This window comes from Eutrema salsugineum, unplaced genomic scaffold, assembly GCF_000478725.1.
Source record: "Eutrema salsugineum unplaced genomic scaffold, Eutsalg1_0 scaffold_7, whole genome shotgun sequence".
Classification (NCBI taxonomy): domain Eukaryota; kingdom Viridiplantae; phylum Streptophyta; class Magnoliopsida; order Brassicales; family Brassicaceae; genus Eutrema; species Eutrema salsugineum.
Genome location: NW_006256486.1, coordinates 5329655 through 5349664, shown reverse-complemented (window position 1 = coordinate 5349664; position 20010 = coordinate 5329655).

Genomic DNA, 20010 nt, shown 5'->3' with positions numbered 1-20010 from the left:
ACATATGGCATTCATGACTTTTTGCAGGTATGGCCCATGGCCCAATACGCCTTAAACTCGTAGCATTGGGTCTGTAATCCATTCGGATTTGTGTGATTTGGCACGATAGGCCACTTGTTCCTGGGCTTCTCATACCTGATAGCGCAGACCACGCTGTCAGAGACAAGGAAGTCGGAAACTGAGTGGTCAGGAAGATGAGAGGTCATATTCTCTATGTCCTACACCTAAACTCGGTAATCTGAAAAGGTAAGGATATAAGGAAGTGTGGCCTGCATAGGTACCCGGAGACTGAAGTCTTCCGACTGCGACAGCCCAGTCCCTTAACGAGGGATCCGGGCTAGGTATGAATAAACTTATTAAGCGGAAATACTATTCAAAATTTCCTCCATTCCACAATAGGAATATACCTTAGTCTGATTTGATTATACATACCCTTACAAACCCACAAGATTGTTATTTATTGCATTTTGTTGACGCATGTCAGATGACAGTGACCTTTCGCAAGAGTCACGGGGAAAAGCAGAGGTTCAGCAAGAGGCATACCAGGCCTAAACCACCAATCCAACTCATACATTGAGAATGAAAGAGACGCGCCAATGAAATGATGTGTCGCGGTGAGGGTGTGTCAAGTTTTACTCTAAATGAAATCAATAGCCGCAATTGCACAGCTGATCGATTGTAGTACTTATGGATTGAATCCACAGGGAATGCGGATTTTTCCTGCAAAAGCTTTCAAAAGAAATGTGAAGTAAGGAAGTCTAGAACCAGACGATTTTTGTGTTTTGGTGGTGTCTTTAAAACGTAAAAACTAATCTTAACGGAAAATACGAGAATTAAAATGACCTAATATCTAAATTTAAAGAAAACGACTAAAAACGAGAAAACGACTAGACCTAAATTGCTTGTATGAAAATTGGCTAAGTGAATGAAATACTAAACTAAAAACTTGAATGAAAATCAATGTAAATTTATAGAAAAGAGGCGCTGAGTTTTCAAGGAAATTCTCTCAGGGGGATGAATGATTCAAAACATTGCTAAAGAGTAAATTTAAAAGATCCTAGCTAAAACTTTTAGAACTCGAGTCACGAACGTATGAATACGCCACTGTCGTAATCATAACCAACTATCTCTCTCAACCCTGACCAGTAGGTTTCTACTCTAGCCCTAGAAAAGAAAAGATGTGATATGCTTAAGACTCATCAATATTCACAGCTCTCCCATAGGTAGGTTTCCACTCCTATGGTTGACCTACTCTTCCCGAACTAGATCTGGCCTCGAATGAAAACTTTCGCAACACCCAAAACTGGGATCAGATTGTAGTTCATGACGCTACTCTCATGCATTAAAATAAGTTTAGAAGATAAAGTTCTAGGATTTGGCTTCAATACCTAATGGAATTCTCATTGAACATAAATAACCCCATTGAAAATCCATTAAACCCAACAATAAAACTACTCAGACATGATGAACGAAAGCGAAAACATAGTATTAAACAGTAGAATAGAAATCGAAAATAACAGAGAAATAAAAAGGGTTCAAGAGATAGATCTCTCTCTCCATAAACCTAAAACAAAAGCTTAAAGTTGTATCTTTTCTAAAGTATTCCGTGTCTCTCTAAAAACGACATAAATGATAAGTATTTATAGTTTCCAATGCTCCATGGTCTCTAGGGTTCCAGAATTAAGCTGAGAAAATGACTTGGGCTTCAGAAATGGGCCTTCTAAATCGGAGATGGCTGGCCGCGGTCGGCTAGGACGTGGTCGCGGTGAATGGATGCTTGGCCGCGGTCGTATAGCCTCTGACCGTGGTGAACAGGCTGTTGGTTGCGAGTGGAAATGCTTGTTGGCTGGTTTACGGGACATCTTGCTCTTTGCATAACTTTTGATTGAACCGTTAGATTGCCATTCTGTAAGGTGTGATGGAAAGCTGATAGTTCCATCTTTGAGGTATCCAAATTTGAGCTAGATCAGACGGTGAGAAGGTCTTCATTTGAGGGTGAACTTCTGACAGTTTGACTCTGAGCTAAAATGTGGTCTTCTATCCATTTTGTTAAGGTTTTACATAAGTTTACTGAAAAGAGTCTTGGAACTAAAAATACCAGAAAAAAATAATAAAAAACTTGAAAGCAATAAAAAACATAGAAAAGTATTTCAAAATGATCCATAAAAGTGGTCAAAATACGGTGTTATCAACTCCCCCAGACTTAAACCTTTGTTTGTCCCCAAACAAAGCAAAAGTGTAATCTGGTTAAGAGAAAACAAAAGTAGGAAATGCACAAATCTCAGAGACATGAACTCCTAAACTAGGATCATAGGTCATCAACCCACAACTTAGTCTAGAAAATTCTCACCAAGACACATAAGATACTAGTCCATTTTTTCAGTCATCCAAAACTTAAACAATCTAAATCTCAATTACAGTCAACTAGCTCTCTACATTCATTAAGTGTAATAGTGAATTCTCATCAAAGACATATAGACGACGTTTGACATTTAAGGGATGTTTAAGTGGTGGAGTTAAAGTGTTTCGGGTTACCTGATGAATCTGGAGGATGCAAGGTATTATGCAAAACTGCAAGAGAGAGAGAGAAGGACCTGTTGATGACCGCAATTTTCAGTCACTTCTTCTTATCCAGTTTTGTTGCATAATCCTTCCTCCTGTGTTGTGAACAGCTGTTCCCCCAGACTTAGATATTTTCCGGGAATCAGAAAAATGATCTCTAAAACTCCATAAGATCGAACTTTAGCTTGCCTCAAGGATAAAATTGATCCTCTTAGACTCTCTTAAGATTTTATTTCCTTTATTTCCTTTTTTTCTTTTCTTTTTGGATTATTTTAAAGGGGAAATAACCTTTTAGAGAGAGAGAAAGTCTAAGGGACGAAAATGTACCAATGTTTGGCGATTTTTTTGAGGTAAGCTGAGTTTTCTCCTTTGTTGAATCCTTCCGGTAAAGTTTTCAGCAAAATCGGAGTTCTTCGTCTTAGTGACTGAAAATACGTTGTTCCTCTTTCTCTCCGACGTTTTTGCATATATCTGCATATAAGACAATAGAAAACAAAAGTGCATGTGGTTCGAAAGAGGCTTGGTTAAGGTTGGGAACTAGCTAAAGATGAACTAGCCATTCAGGATTAACAGAGAGTGGTAAAAGGGTAAAGGAGTCCTGACTGTATGATTCATTTCCCTGGTCTAATGCTTTAATGAGAGAGTTAAGTCCATGTTAAGTCTAAATAAAACAGAGCTAGTGTATTCCTTCATCTAAATCGAAATCATTCAAATTCCTCTGGGGTACTTCGTTTCAGATGTGCTTAGCTACCGCCTAGTCTAGTCCTAAATAATGAATGACCATGTCACTAGGAACAGTCTAGAAGCACACAATCAACTATCATGGATTCATGTTCACCATTCCCTTTAAAACGTATTTTGTTTTGAAAACCATTTTTGAAAAACGTTAAGGACAATGCAAAAAGTGTAGATAACGCAAGACTCATGAAAGAAAAGTGGTGAGAAAGGGATGAAATCCTCCCGCAGACTTAAATCACGCTGTCCTCAGTGTGAAACAAGTCGAGATTGGATGAGATAAATGCATAGATAATCGAATTTAGTAAGCCAAAGAGAACTTACCTGGATCCGGGATGCTGATGGAGATGGACCGGATCCATTCGGAAAGAAGTGGGAAGGTGATAAGTGGTGATGGGAGGTGGTGAGAAGTGATGAATGAGTTGGAATGGGGCTTGGTGAGATGGAATGACGTGAAGTGGGTGGTTTGGGGTCGGGTTTCATGTGAACGACCATTGGCCGCATTCAGAGCTCACGCGACTGCGGTGAATCTATGCCTGGCTGCGGTCAGAAAGACGCGGCCTTGGTGGAACTAGGCCTGGCCGCAGTCCGGACTCTTGCAATCGTGGGGGCTTAAATGCGGCATGTTTCCTGCTTTTCCTTGGTTCATGTTGGGCCGAGCAGTAAAGGACCATCCTTCTTTTTGGTTTTTTTGGTTTTATTTAATTTTTTTTTGGCTTTTTTGATTTATAAGAAATACCTGAAACTAAAAAAAAAGAAAAAGATCAATAGAAAAATAAAGAAATATCCTAAAGAAAACAATATCTAAATGGGTTGCCTCCCATTAAGCGCTTCTTTTTAAAGTCGTTTAGCTCGACTTTGGTGTAGGACGTGATTAGTCCAATGAAGAAGACCTTTTCATAAGACAAGTCTTTTTTAAAAAAATCTCCTTGATTTGCCTAGCAGGTTCTTCGTCACTCCAAAGCTCTTCTTCAAATTCTTTTGTTGCAGGACGTTTTCCTGCTTTGCTGTTGTAAGGGACAACTTCTGTGAAGACATCTTTGTCAATATTAGCATATGAGATCCTTCGGTTTGGCCAGTCCATGATGGCTCCGGAAGTTGCTAAAAAGGACAATCCGAGAATCACTGGATGTGCTGCGTCTCTTGTTTCGACAATGTAGAAGTCGACAGGCACAATGCAATCTCCTATTCTTAGAGGAATTTCATGAGCTATTCTTTTAGGTGTTGCACTGAAATCATCAGCTAGACTAATCTTTGATCTAGTCCTGCACAGGTGCTTGATATCCATATAGATATCAATATATCACTTGTGACTTTCTTTGTTACAAAATACTAATGAAATGATTAAAATGAAATCATAAGAAGGTACCAAGTCTCAAAGCAATTGCCTTGGACATCATGTTGAGACAAGCTCCAGAATTACAAAGCATATTGTTAAACATTTCACCTCTAATGGAACAAGAGATGAGAAACCGACCTTGAGTCTTGACCTTTTGGAGAGTTCTAACCTGTCTTTCTTTCTAAGTGTTGGCTGATGTTTCAAATGCAGAATAAGACTCTCAAAAGAAGGCTGCAGCATCATATTCAATGATTGAGTCTATGTATGGCATCTCCATCTTGATGTGCATCGGGTCCTCTTGGATTGAGGAATCCATCGGGTTTTTGGTGCATTTCATTGCCATCATACAAGGTATGGATTCCTCCCAATTTGTTTCTTCATCTGAAACCTGATTTCTTTCTTTCTGAGTTGCTTTTTCAGATGCTGAAGGTTGAGGTTGGGCTGGAAGGTGCACATTCTTTCTTTTGAATCCTGGAGTGAGTCTGAACGACCAATCCCCGTTGTCAGAGGCCTCGCGACCGCGGGAAAAAAATTGTCTTGGCCGCGGTCAGAGCAGACGGACCCCCAGCTCCAAATATGATATGCTCATAGTTTGCTTCTTTTTCATTGCTTCTTCAGCTTCTTTCTTTGGTAAACTACCACCATCTGGTCGTCTCTTGGTTAGTTCTGAACTCAGACCAGGGTGTTGTTGTGTCTTCTCATCAGGATCTTTGGGAGATTCCTTAGAAAATCTTACAATCGGCTCAATGTTGGGCATCTGTCCCATTCTCGCATCAATTTCATATGCCTTGAGCTCGAGTTTGTTTAGCCTGTACTCGATTTCTTGCGGCTCTTCGTCTGTCTTCTCTCTATAATAGGAGGCGAATTCTCCAACTTCTTTGATCTCCCATTTTGATTCGACAATATCACTTATGTTTTGTATGATATCGTACCCTTGCCTTGTCTGTTCTGCTGCAACTTGATTGATCATCCCGGCTAGTGTTTGTGCGTCCTTGTGGGTTTGTTCTTCCAGAACTATGACATGATCAGCCAGATCATCGAATTTTCTGTTGAAGTCTTTAGAAATTGAATCAATCCTCTAGAGCAAATGTTTTCGGTGAGGATTTGCTGATGAAGAAACTGGTTTATCATCCCTTCGAGACTTCCCAGGCGTTTGCTGATCCTGAAATTGTTCTCTTGCTTATTAGGGTTCTGCGGTGGAGGATGGTAGACGTGCGGCTCAAAATAGGTCGGAGGAGAACCATAAGGATCGTCCCGATAGTGAGCAGGCTCTCTGCGCCAGTGATATGGATGGTTTGAATGGGTGTATCGATCCATGTGGCTGAGATCTCGAGCTTGATGTTCTTCTCTGTGTCTGGTGGCTTGAGGAATGTTGTAAATACCTCCCTTGTAGTAAAATTTTGATTTATAGGGTTCATTGCTTCGGGAACTGAAACAAAAAAAAACAAAAAATGGAAATAACCAGAAAAAAGGTTCTAGAGTCGATTTACCAACCTTTCTTAGGGTTTTACAGAAAAAAACGCGTGTCTTCCCCGGCAACAGCGCCAAAAACTTGATGTGTTGCGGTGAGGGTGTGTCAAGTTTATCCTAAATGAAATCAAGAGCCGCAAGTGCACAGCTGATCAATTGTAGTACTTATGAATTGAATCCACAGGGAAGGAGGATCTTTCCTGCAAAAAAATTCGAAAGAAATGTGAAGTAAGGAAGTCTAGAACCAGACGATTTTTGTGTTTTGGTGGTGTCTTTAAAACGTAAAAACTAATCTTAACGGAAAATACAAGAATTAAAATGACCTAATAACTAAATTTAAAGAAAACGACTAAAAACGAGAAAACGGCTAGATCTAAATTGCTTGTATGAAAATCGGCTAAGTGAATGAAATACTAGACTAAGAACTTGAATGAAAATCGATGTAAATCTATAAAAAAGAGGCGCTGGGTTTTCAGGGAAATTCTCTCCGGGGGATTAATGATTCAAAAAGTTGCTAAAGAGTAAATTTAAAAGATCCTAGCTAAAACTTTTAGAACTCGAGTCACAAACGTATGAATACGCCACTGTCGTGATCATAACCAACTATCTCTCTCAACCCTGACCAGTATGTTTCCACTCTGGCCCTAGAGAAGAAAAGATGCGATATGCTTAATATTATCATCAATATTCACAGCTCTCCCATAGATAGGTTTCCACTCCTATGGTTGACCTACTCTTCCCGAACTAGATCTGGCCTCGAATGAAAACTTTCGCAACACTCAAAACTGGGATCAGATTGTAGTTCATGACGTTACTCCCATGCATTATAAATAAGTTTAGAAAATAAAGTTCTAGGATTCGGCTTCAATCGCTAATGGAATCCTCATCGAACATTAATAACCCCCATCGAAAATCCCTTAAATCCAACAGTAAAACTACTCAGACATGATGAACAAAAGCGAAAACATAGTATTAAAAAGTAGAATAAAAATCGAAAATAACAGAGAAACAAAAAGGGTTCAAGAGATAGATCTCTCTCTCCCTAAACCTAAAATAAAAGCTTAAAATTGTTTCTTTTCTGAAGTATTTCGACTCTCTCTAAAAACGATCTAAATGATTAGTATTTATAGTTTCCAATGCTCCATGGTCTTTAGGGTTCCAGAATTGAAGCTGAGAAAATGACTTGGGCTTCAAAAATGGGCCTTTTAAATCGGAGATGGCTGGCCGCGGTCGGATATGATGTGGTCGTGGTGAATGGATGCTTGGCCACGGTTGTATAGCCTCTGACAGTGGTGAACAGGCTGTTGGCCGCGGGTGGGAATGCTTGACGGCTGATTTACGGGACATCTTGCTCTTCGCGTAACTTTTGATTGAACCGTTGGATTGCCATTCTGTAAGGTGTGCTGGAAAGCTGATAGTTCCATCTTTGAGTTCTCCAAATTTGAGCTGGATCAGACGATGAGAAAGTCTTCATTTGAGGGTGAACTTCTGGTGGTTTGACTCTGAGCTAAAATCTGGTCTTCTATCCATTTTGTTAAGCTTTTACCTAAGTTTCCTGAAAAGAGTCTTGGAACTACAAATACTAGAAAAACATAATAAAAACATTTGAAAGAAATAAAAATATAGAAAAAGTATTTCAAAATAATCCATAAAAAGTGGTCAAAATACAGTGTTATCAGGAACGTTCTCGCAGCGGGCAGAACATGCCAAGGAAAGTTGGTGAGACCATCAGAAGTGTGATGCAAGCACAAGATTTGAACCCAGTCAAGTCGGTTTGTGGACCAATCCACCCAATTCACAATCCGTAGACCGACTTGATATACATCTTAAGATTCATGATATCTCTCTAGATATCACACTTTTAGCTATCTTAAGATTCACGATATCTCTATAGATACTTGTGGTTCTTAAGCTCGATATCTCTGGCCATCACTCTTCATTTTTTCTCCACGGCGGTTTCTAAACCATGGAGCCCTTCCACCCACAAAACTCTTCTTTTCTCTCTCTTTTCACCTCAAAAATCCCACCACTACTCAAAAGCCCGAGTCGATTCCACCCTTCTCAAGTATGCTCGGCCCACTTTCTTTTACTCTTTCTGCACTCCAATTAGCCAATTTGTGGTCTTTTTGGTTTTTTTCTGATTTGAGCGTCGGAGAGCCTTCGAAAAACACACCTCATCTTATTTTTCGGGTCTTCACGTTTTTTTTCTGTTTTGCAAGAGATTTGCCCCCACAAGAGGAATAAAAATACCCTAAACATATATACTTTCTTAAACATAGTTAAAAGACATAAATTAGTAGTACGCAGGAACCCGATTCATCCCACGTAGAAAGGATCGAATTTGTCAGTAACAAATATATACATAAATAGTATTTATTTGTTTATATATATGTACTAATTGATTTAGGTTAATGTAAAATGAATAGAATTATGCCATATAATTATAGGTATATTTAAAAAAAAAAAACTAAAAATAAATAAAGTAAGTGTATTTTTTTATTAAAGCAGATTGGCCCGCAAGTTTGCGAAACCGCAATTGGTCAACCCATTTAATCCGTGAACCGCAGTGGATAATCTGCAAAGGCCGCTTTTCAATGGACAAAAATTAATTTCAGGTCTGTCCATTAGGGCTTTAATAGACTAGGCCTGCAGGTTAGAGGTCTGTTTGACACATCTATTAAAAAGACTATATAATGCTTGCATATTTTCCAAATTTGATATGAATAGTGGATTATGACAAATTCAAAATGCCAAAAAAGACAAATATAAGACAGCATTTACTGTGTCTTTCATAATGCCATACCCTTTGGTTTAAAAAATGTAACTTCTAAATTTTAAAAATATTATGAATGGAATTTTTAACCTTTATTCTTAGCTTTTTGTAGTATATATAGATGATGTATTAATATTTTCAAAATCTATTGACCAAAATTTTAAATATCTAAAAAATTTCCCTTTCTGAATTTCAAAATATTATGAATAAAATTTTCAACCATTACTCTATCTTTTCTATAGTATATATAGACGATGTATTATTATTTTTCAAAATCTGTTGACCAACAATTTAAACATCTATATACTTTATTAAATATTGTCAAAAGACATGGATTGGTAGTATGCAAAAAAAATAATTGCAAATAGTTCAAACAAAAATAAGATTTTTAGCGTAATATTTATCAAGGAACTATAACACCTATAGGTCTATAGAATTTGCAAATAAATTTTGAAATTAAATAAAAGATAAAACACAATTACAACTATTCATAGGATATTTAAATGATATATCAGATTTTTTACCTAATATCAGAAAAATTATTCAAGTCATTGTCTAGTCAGCAAACTAGTATAGTTGAAGATGTTAAGAAAAAAGTCACAACATTACTGTGTTTAGTTATTCTACATTCTAATGCATTTATATAGTAGACAATGATGCATCAGAAATAGGATATGGGAGAATCCTTAAACAAAAGATGTCAGAGTCTACTAAGAATTCAATAGTCTGTTTTCATTCTAAAGTTTGGAAGTTTTATCTATAGTAAATTATATTTCTAAATTTCAAGATGATTTGATAAATAAAATTTCTTTACTACCCGTAGATTGCGAATCAGCAAAAGAGATTTTTAGAAAAAGGTGTTAAAAATTTAGTTTCTAAGAAACTTTTGCAAGATGGTAGAATTTTACTCAATTTTCTATACAAGAGAGTATTTACAGAAAAAAATATCAAGATCTACAAAATCAATGATTGCGTTAAACTATGTCATGAATCAACCACATCTATAATGAAAACAAATAACCACCAGTAATCAATACTCTGCATTAGCAGAATTCTCTCATTCCCTCCTCCTAAAACTACTGACCAACATCTTCCTATTTCCTTAAACTACACTGCCAACATGTTGTCACCGCATTCCTCACCAACCAATATCACTGAAAGACTTAACCCAATTTACTAATCGTATATTTTACGAAGATAGTCAATACCTTACCAACAACCTTATCACAAACTGTATTTTTTATGAATTTATCCTCATTAATATAATATCAGTTGAAATAACCCACCTACAGAAAAAACCAACCCCAATCTCATATCATATTCTACCAATAAGAATACTATGGGTATGCAATCCTAAAGACCTCAGGTTTTTTACCTTTCACACCACTAAAGAATTCTCTATTTCCAGGTATAATATTCCAGGAATTACCTATGTAGACTACCAAAAAGCTTTCCTACATGCCTTTTACCTACGTACCTATGACCAGTCTTGGTTCATATCATTTGACTTTCATTGTCTTAAGTCAATACCAGTATGGTTCTATGAATGGTGGCACTAGCTTGGACCGTGCGGATAAATTTATCCACTCCAAATATCAAAAGTGTCTTTACCCTACTATACTAAACACGAGAAATCCGAACCCATACGCCATTTACCAAAAATATCTTTCCACATCGATTTGGGGGTTCCCTGGATCCTATCAATTGGCACTTTTAACCTATTCTAACAAAACCCACCAGCTCCACCACTCAAAAACCAAACAGTCCAACAGAGACGACAACTTCGTCCTCAGGATCCAAGAAAAGCAAAGGAAAAAAAGAAAAGCAAAGGAAAAAAGAAAATCAAGAAAATATTAGAAATCATCACTATGCAAATATCTTTCTCCGACGACGAAGACGATATTACACAAGTACTATGCAAAACAAAGACCCATACGGCGGTCCATTATCCCAAGATCCCTTTAAAATGTAAATTGTAAAATATAAAAACTAAAAAAATCTAAAAATGAAGAATAGACAAAAGAAATAAGTCTCAAAAATCTGCATGAATATTCAAAAGAGAAGAAACAAAATCAACAATCAAGCTGGCAGAAGAATTATAAAAAAAAAATTAGAGAACAAGATCATCAATCAAGACATCATCAGCCAAGGAAAAAGAAGACAACATCAATAATCAAGAAAGGAAATAGCATCTTCAATCACAGCAGAGATACGTGTAATGAAAAAAAAAAACTCAAGACAAAAATATCAATATTACTCAGCATTCTCCAACACAATATCAAGACACAGCATCCTTTAATTTACGATAGTTTTATCAACTTCTTTGTCTAAGTTAGAGAAAAAGCTTTGACAAGAGGGCAAAGTAAATTTTGGTGAGACATCACTTACAATTCTCTGCACACTTCTATATTCTCTAAAGTTTTCATCTTTGTATTTTTAATCTTTATATTTTACTTTTTGTATTCAAATCAAGTTTATTAAAGTAAGTTTTTAATCTTTCTTTTATAAAATATTAAACTTATATCTTTTTTCAAACTTTAAATCTTTCTTTTACACAGTATGAAACTTATATCTAAGTTATTATCAACTTGTGTTTAAGTTCAATAAGTTTATATAACATGGAATTTTCAAAGTAAAATGGTGTTTTATAAGTCATCTGGGATTTACAAAGTTATAAGACTAGAAATATGAACTAGAGACTCATAAACCAATCTGGTCCGATCTAGAAATCTACCCTAATCTAGCCCAATTTATGGTGTATCAAATTCAATCTTTAGACGTATTTGAGTTACAAAATAAATTGATTAAAATGAAACAACATGTAAAGATTGATTATATAAAACAACATAAAATAGAAGTGGTATTTATCAGGTTTTTGGGTGCATAAATAAAATTAAAGCAAAATACCGTTAACTGGAAAAAATGTTGATAATTGTTTTAATAAAATGGAGTCCATTGAGTATCACCAAAAAATATTAAGTCTTAGATGGTCCAGGGGTTGTTGATGCACCAGCAACTCCATCACCATCACACATTGCTTGATCTCTGGACACTTTATTTACTATTTGTTGTTTAGAGCATGTCAATCAGAGGTTTTTCAGGGGTTCATGGTACAAGTTTTAAGACGAAATATAATAAAAAAAAGAAAAAAGTAGAGGTTTATGGCCCAAGTTCTTCCCGACGAACCTAAATAGACAGTTTCTTTATATGTGGAGCATTCTGATTAGTCCAAAAAAATAATTTATAAATTTAAAAAAAAAACAAAAAAATAAAAAAAATATTATATTCTGGTGAACCTCTCTCTATCAGGGATTCACTGATGGACATGATGCCCAACTGTTAAGAGTGGATTTCATTAGAAATCGAAGGACCATAGAATTGTGGCTCTTTATCAGATTCTACAATTGTGGAGAGTTCATTTACCCTAACGCCATTTTTTGTATCAAAATCAATAAGAAAATAACTTAATAAATTGTGGCTCTTTATTTATAAGGTGAATCTTACCAAACTATTATTGTATCTGCGTTTGCATTTGTATCGTTATTGTACATACTAGCTAAATCTTATCTTCTTTTTTGCAGCTAATCCACACTTATCTTGAAGGGAACTATCTTTCTATCTCTCGTGGACTCTCTGCCTCACAACCTATCATTTCGTTCGAGATGGTAAGATTCACCTTTGACTTTGAGTCACTTAGAGCGAGCAGAAAATTCAGAAGATAATCTTAGCAGTTACAGAAATTTATGGACATCAAAACCCATACACTTTATATATGTCTTTGCTTTATCGTTTAAGTTTGACAATTTTTTTAACACTTTATTCTTTAATATTTTTGTACGAAATCTAATACTAGTACTAACATAAATTTGAAAATTCAATAAAATAAAAAGAAAAATGATTTGTTACAACTATATCACTGATATTTATTAGTATATATATCAGTGATTTTTACAGAAATATTATGAAATCAATAATGTTAAAAAATAAGAGTATATATGTTTTAGATTTCTGATAACACAAACGAGAGAGAGAGATTTTAATAATTTAAAACAGAGAAAATAAATGTTTAACAAACACAAGATTGCAGAGTACTTGTCTGCTTTATTCATTTTCTTTAACGATCCTTAAATAAGGCTGTTACAATAAAAGGAAAGAAAGATGTGGAATTCTCATGATTCTTACAAAACAAGAAGTGGGAATATACTCATATATATACAAGAAGACTAAATTATTAAAAAAAAATGAAAATTATATTATGAAAAGAGAATGAATATTGAAGAATTAGTCAAATGTCTTTGACTTTGTCTTCATCAAATTAAATTTAGGATCTCTATTTCTTCCAATCATAAGTCTTCAAAACTATCCGGAGTATAGGGTTACGACTAGCGTATTCAATCCTTTCATCATCAACATACCAAGTATACTGGCCCTTTTGAGTAAATCCTTCCTCATCCCTTGTATAAAGGTCAAAGTCCTTAAAGATCTTAAAATCAGATCCTTTGCCCAATCTACAATATAAAATGTTCTCACCCTTGGGGCCATTATCGAAAGTGACTTGGTAATCTTTGCCCGGTCTCAGATAATGGACATTAAACTTATGATTCGATCTCTTTATTCGACAACCTATTCTGAGCCATTTTTTGTGTGAAAGGAAGTTTTTAACAACGATTGTTGTCGGTATTCCTTCAAATGGATTTATGCAAATGACGAAAACAAATAGAAATACTGCAATATTTTTCATTTTTTCTAGATGTTTTTAAATTTTTTTGTTTTGTTAATTTGTTTTTTGGTTAACCGTGTTATATATATATATATATATATACTTTGTTATTTTTGGCTAAACATTTTATTTGTGTTGCTCTATTATTAGAAGGTTTTTAATTTATATTTCACTACAAGAAAGATCGGGTTTTACGTCGGCATATATCGATGTAAAATCGACGTAAAAGAGTATTTACGTCGAATTAACGACGAAAAAAAAATCGTCGTAAAACGATCGTCGTAAAACCGAAATCGTCGTAAAATCGTCGTAAAATTACCAACTCCGGAAAATCGTCGTAAAATCGTCGGAAACTATTCGTCGTAAATGCGACGTAAAATTTCCAACGGAAGTACAACGAAAGAACTCCATCATAAGACGACGTAAAATCGATGTAATATTACATCGATTTAACAACGATTAGGAGACGAACAATTTCAATTAAGGGAAACTAATTTTTTAATTGTCGATGTTAAATCGTCGTAAATTTTCGACGTAAATCCGACGTAAACTTATTCGATGTAAATTCGTCGTTAAATATTCGACGTTAGATCGACGTAAATTTACGACGAATTTACGTCGATTTATAAATTAAATATTTAATTCGATTTTAATTTAATTAATGAATTTTGAAAATAATAAAAAATTAAAAATAGAAAAAAAACAATTTAAATTGAAATTTAAATTCAAAAATAATTTATAAATAAAAAAAAATTTAATACAAATTGTTTTTTACAAAAAAACCTAATCTACAATGTGATTTCGTAATCGTCGAGGTTCAGATCGACGTCACGAGGAGGCTCTCCGTCTTGGCCGCCCGTCGCTGCTGGGCCGTCGTTTCCCGTCTGCACTACCGGAGCCGAAGACTGACCGCCCTGCGTCTGCTGGTCCGATGGTCCAGTACCGGAAGTACCACCGGTCTCAAAAACCCTTCGTGCTCGCTGTTGCCTCGCTCGGATTGCGGTGGCCAACTGCGGAACCGCTTCCGCAACGATGTCGAAGAGATCATGTATCTCGGTGAGCTCCTGCTTCTAGGCCACTTGCTCATGCCTGAGAGTGGTGATCTCAGCATTGGCCGTAGCAAGCTCCTGGCGAAGCTGACTCGGATCCTCGTGCGTGCGGAATCCGAAAGCCGAGGCGGCAGGACAGTCTCTAATAGAGCCCATCCCTAAGGTTCGGCCCTTCTTCTTCGGAGCAACCTACAAATGGAAAATAAAAACGTTAATTATTTATTAAGTAATAAATATAATAAATTTTTAAAAAATTGAAATAGATCATACCTCTTCGAAAATCTGGTCTTGCTCAGCGACGGTCAACGGTACTTGGATAGTACCGTCAGGTGTGGCCTGGGTCTCCCGCTCGGCGATCCGCTGCATAGCGGCATTGTAGATCTCCTCGGACCGAGCGTCGACAAAGCTCCCGTCCCTCTTCCGGTGAGTGGTCTCGAAGAGCTTCGTCATTGGAGGTAGTTCTCCTCCGTTCTCCTCGGCCTACGAATTAGTAAACATTAGTCAAAAATATTTAATAAATTATAGCAATAAATAAAATAAAATTAAAATAATAATTACTTACCATCATGAGACGTCATCCCGCAAAAGATATTTGGCCAGAAGTGTGCGGGGTCACTAACTTCTCACCAGTCACCGGATCGACCCGGTTTCGGACGGCCGAACACTTAGCAGCGGTGGTTTGGGCATGCGGGTCCAGCCAGTACGCCTTCAACCCGTTCCAACAAGTAGTGGACATGGAGCTCGGCTTTGCGTCGTCGCCGTCGGTCTCCCATTTCTGCTTCCAATCGGAAACGGTGTTGACTAGGCGTTTCTGCGCCTTCAGCCGGAAAGCTTCGCGGACCGTCTCGTTGATCCCGATGTCCCAGTTCCACCGTTGCTGCAAAAGAAAACAAAAAATTAGATAAATAATATAAAAGTAAGATTAATTGAATTTTACTACAATTTAAAATGATATAAATAATATTTAAAAAATATTACCGCAAAGCACTTGTACCAGGTGTCGAACGTCTCTTGCGACACCTTGCTCCAATTGTAGTGCGGCTCCACGAAATGACTCTTAATTGTGTCGGAAACGCTCCGACCGACACAATTATCCAAACTAAACCTATGAAACTTGTTGGTCAAACGAACAAGACTCAGGCTGTGGTAGTCTTGTTCGTTTGACCAACAAGTTTCTTTTAGTTTCCCACTTAGACGTCCAATTGGTGAGAATATATCAGGCACACCTTCTACTGCGTAACATTGTCCTACACCCCCATCGTCGTAACGTCTTGGAGCCCGTTTGCGTGTACGAACCTTCGGAGCAAAATAATAAGACGTGAAATGAGAAGTTTCTTCTGTCAAACTTCCCGCCACGATAGACCCTTCAACTTTTGCTAAGTTTTTGGCCTTACCCTTTAAATGCTTCATAAATCGTTCAAACGGATACATCCACCTAAACTGAACAGGTCCTCCCAACTCTGCTTCATGAGGGAGGTGTATAGGTAAATGTTCCATAACATCGAAGAAAGCAGGTGGGAATATTTTCTCTAAATTGCACAACAATATTGGAATATTTGTAGACAGTTGTGCAACTACATCTTCTGATAATGTCCTTGTACTTAGATCACGAAAGAAAGCTCCAATGCCTCCTAGTGCCTCATGGACATGTCCCGGTAGGAGTTCAGCAAACGCAAAAGGAAGTAACCATTGCATAAACACATGACAATCATGACTTTTCATCCCTGAAAACTTTTGTCCCTTATCCACAGATTTAGCCAGATTAGATACATATCCATTAGGAAATTTCACGGCTGATGATACCCAATTAAACAATGCTGTTTTTTGTTCAGCACCCAACCGAAATACAGGAACAGGTGCTTTCCCATTACTCACCATATGCAACTCAATTCTGTTACATATATCGGGTAAGTCCATCCGTGATTTAACGCTGTTTTTGGTTCTTCCTTGGACGTTCAAAACAGTATGCATGATGTTATCGAAAAAATTCTTCTCAATGTGCATAACATCAAGATTATGTCTAAGCAAATGATCTTTCCAGTAAGGCAGATCCCAAAATATACTTTTCTTGTGCCAATTGTGATGAACCCCATATCCTTCAGGCATATTCGCAGGAGTGTGCCAATTTCCTCCAAGGGGGACCGTTTCAAGTCCACCCCAATGATCTATTTGCGCTTCAAGCTCTACTCCAGTTAGGTACACTGGTGGAGGGAGACGAACCAATTTGTTCTTTATAAACAAACGCCTATTTCTTCTATATTGATGGTTTGGTGGTAAAAACCGACGGTGGCAATCAAACCAACAGGTTTTCCTACCATGTTTAAGCTGAAATGCATCAGTCCTATGAAGACAATAAGGACATGATAACCTCCCATGCGTTGTCCAACCTGATAGCATTCCGTATGCCGGGAAATCGCTTATTGTCCACATAAGCACCGCTCGCATCGTAAAATATTTACCACTCGAACAGTCATATGTTCGTACTCCAACATGCCACAACTGGTTTAACTCATGTATGAGTGGTTGCAAAAACACATCAAGGGCCCGCTTCGGGTGATTTGGACCAGGGACTAATATACTTAGAAACAAAAACTCTCTTTGCATGCACATATCTGGAGGAAGGTTATATGGCGTAAGAATCACAGGCCATAATGAATATTGCCTACCAGACATACCAAATGGACTAAACCCGTCAGTGCAAAGACCAAGATAAACATTTCGCTTAGACCTAGCAAAGTCTGGATGTACGGTGTTAAAATATTTCCAAGATTTCCCGTCAGACGGGTGAGTCATTTTGCCATCTGTTTGTGAATGTTCCGCATGCCATCTCATCGACGCAGCTGTCCGTTCAGATTGATATAGTCTTTTTAACCTATCAGTGATAGGAAGATACCACATTCGTTGGTAAGGAATCTTCTTACGTCCAGCAATTTGCGGTCTATATCTTGGCTTTTGGCAGAAACGACATTCTTCAAGCTTCTCATCATCTCTCCAAAAAAGCATACAATTATCAACACAAACATCAATCATCTCAGAAGGCAATCCAAGACTAAAAACCAGCTTCTGAATTTCATAATACGTTTCAGCAGCCAAATTGTCATCTGGCAAATACTCTTTAATAAGATCTGCCCAATCGTTCATGCAAAGTTCAGATAGATTGTGATCAGTTTTTATTGTCATCATCCGAGCTGCCAATGATAATTTTGATAAACCTTCCCTACATCCCTCGTACAGAGGCTGTTTTGCTGCGTTTAACATATCATAAAAGCGTTTCGCATCTGCATTGGGCTCCTCAACAGTATCAGCATGTGTTTCATGAAATGCATCAGTAACCATTTCATGCATCCTATCATGATCTTCACCCTGAACTTGACTACTTTGATAATCATTGGACGCTTCAAAATCCACATGTTCTTGATGATTACTACTACTCCGTGCAGCCATCTGACCACTACTTTGACCATATCCTTCTCCATGCTGATACCAAATAAAGTATTGGGGCATGAACCCTCTATTCAATAAATGCTGCCAGACAGTGTCAATAGGAATATGTTTCCTATTTTTGCATTTCACACAAGGACAATACATTTTGTCGCTTTCAATTACAGTTTGCATAAGGCCGGCTTGGTACATGAATATTTCCAATCCGTTTTTGAAGTTTTCAGTCAACGACCCATCACCATTTTTGGGCGTATACATCCACTTTCGTAGATCGTATATAGACATTTCAAAAACAAATATTTGACTTTTTGTTTCTGAAATTTGATATAAATTTCAACTACTAAAAATTTTACTTAAACATTCAAAGACTCAAAAAATTTGTGTCTTTATATGTTTTTTTGGGTTGATGGAATAATGAGAGAAGAAAGGGTATATATAGAATTTTTTGTTTTGTTACCAACATATTACCATTGCATATTTACATCAAATTTACGTCGAAATAAAACTTACATCACATTTACATTGATTTTACGTCAATTACGAGATAGAGGATAATTAGTCGTATTATCGACGTAAATATTACGACTACATTACGACGAAATAAAATTCGTTCTTCATTCATCGTAATATCGTCGTAACGTTTTTACGAGGGTCATTTTTTACGTCGAATTTACGACGACTAAAAATCGTCGTAAATAATTTGATGGAAAAGCCCCTCATTCTTGTAGTGTTTGAGGTATCAATTCGTTTTCCACACAATAGATTTGTGGTCGATTAAAAAAAAGTGGTTCATACTTTTCAATAATTTTGGTTTTTTTGGACAAAAAAAAATAAATAAAAGGCTTTCAAGCACCAGAGAGGTTTAGAAGCACCAGAGAAACATAAGAAAGAACAAACAAACAAAAAAAATTGTATGTAAGACTTAAATTATGATTTTGAAATAGTAAAAAAATTTGTTAAATAAATTATAATTATGAATTCTTAATTTAAAGTCACTAAATATTAACAGCCTATACACCACAAGCATCTCCAAGTATTTGTGGAATAGCAAATAAAACTGAAAGTTAAATAAATCTAAAACCATTTTCATCATTTTCTATTCCATAAACAATAAAAAGATTATCAAAACTCATACAAATAAAAGATCAAACACTAACGACAAAAAAACTCTGCAATATGAATAACATTAAATACTAACATAAATTTGAGAATTCAATGAAATAACAATAATCTATACTGATAAAAAAAGTATACTTTTGTGTCCCACAGGAAAAATATTCATTTTTTAGAATGATAAACAGAAATATTTTTTCAATTAAAATTGAAAAATTGTATGTTTATATTTAAATTTATGAATTGAATGTTTTCTCATAATAATGCAGATGAAAAATAAATATGATATTCTAAATTTTTATCATAATTAATTATAGGTTTGGGCATTCGGTTTATGGGTCCGACTCAGTTCAAATTTTTTGGGTTTCCTTTTTTTTGGGTTTCAAGTATTTTATATGTTATAGAATTTATTTAAAAAACAGGAAAATGTACATTTAATTCTATCTTTTGTGTGTAGATATTATTCATGTTACTAAACATATATTTTTCAATTAAAAATTTGAAAAAATAAATTTATAATTAAATTTAATATCAAAATTTTGAATATTAATTTATATTATTTAGGATTTCTATAAATATAAAGTTTAGAATACTTACAAAAAAATCACAAAAGCAGTTATTATCTTAAACAATGAGAAATCAGATATTAATTTTAGATTTAATTCAAATATAAAATTTAAATGATAATCTCAGATGATAAATAAATATATTATTGTATATTTTATCATTTCATGTATTAAATGAGAATATAGTTTAATGAAAATCTGATTTGTTATAATTTAATTGGATTAAAACGAAGAGAGAAGAA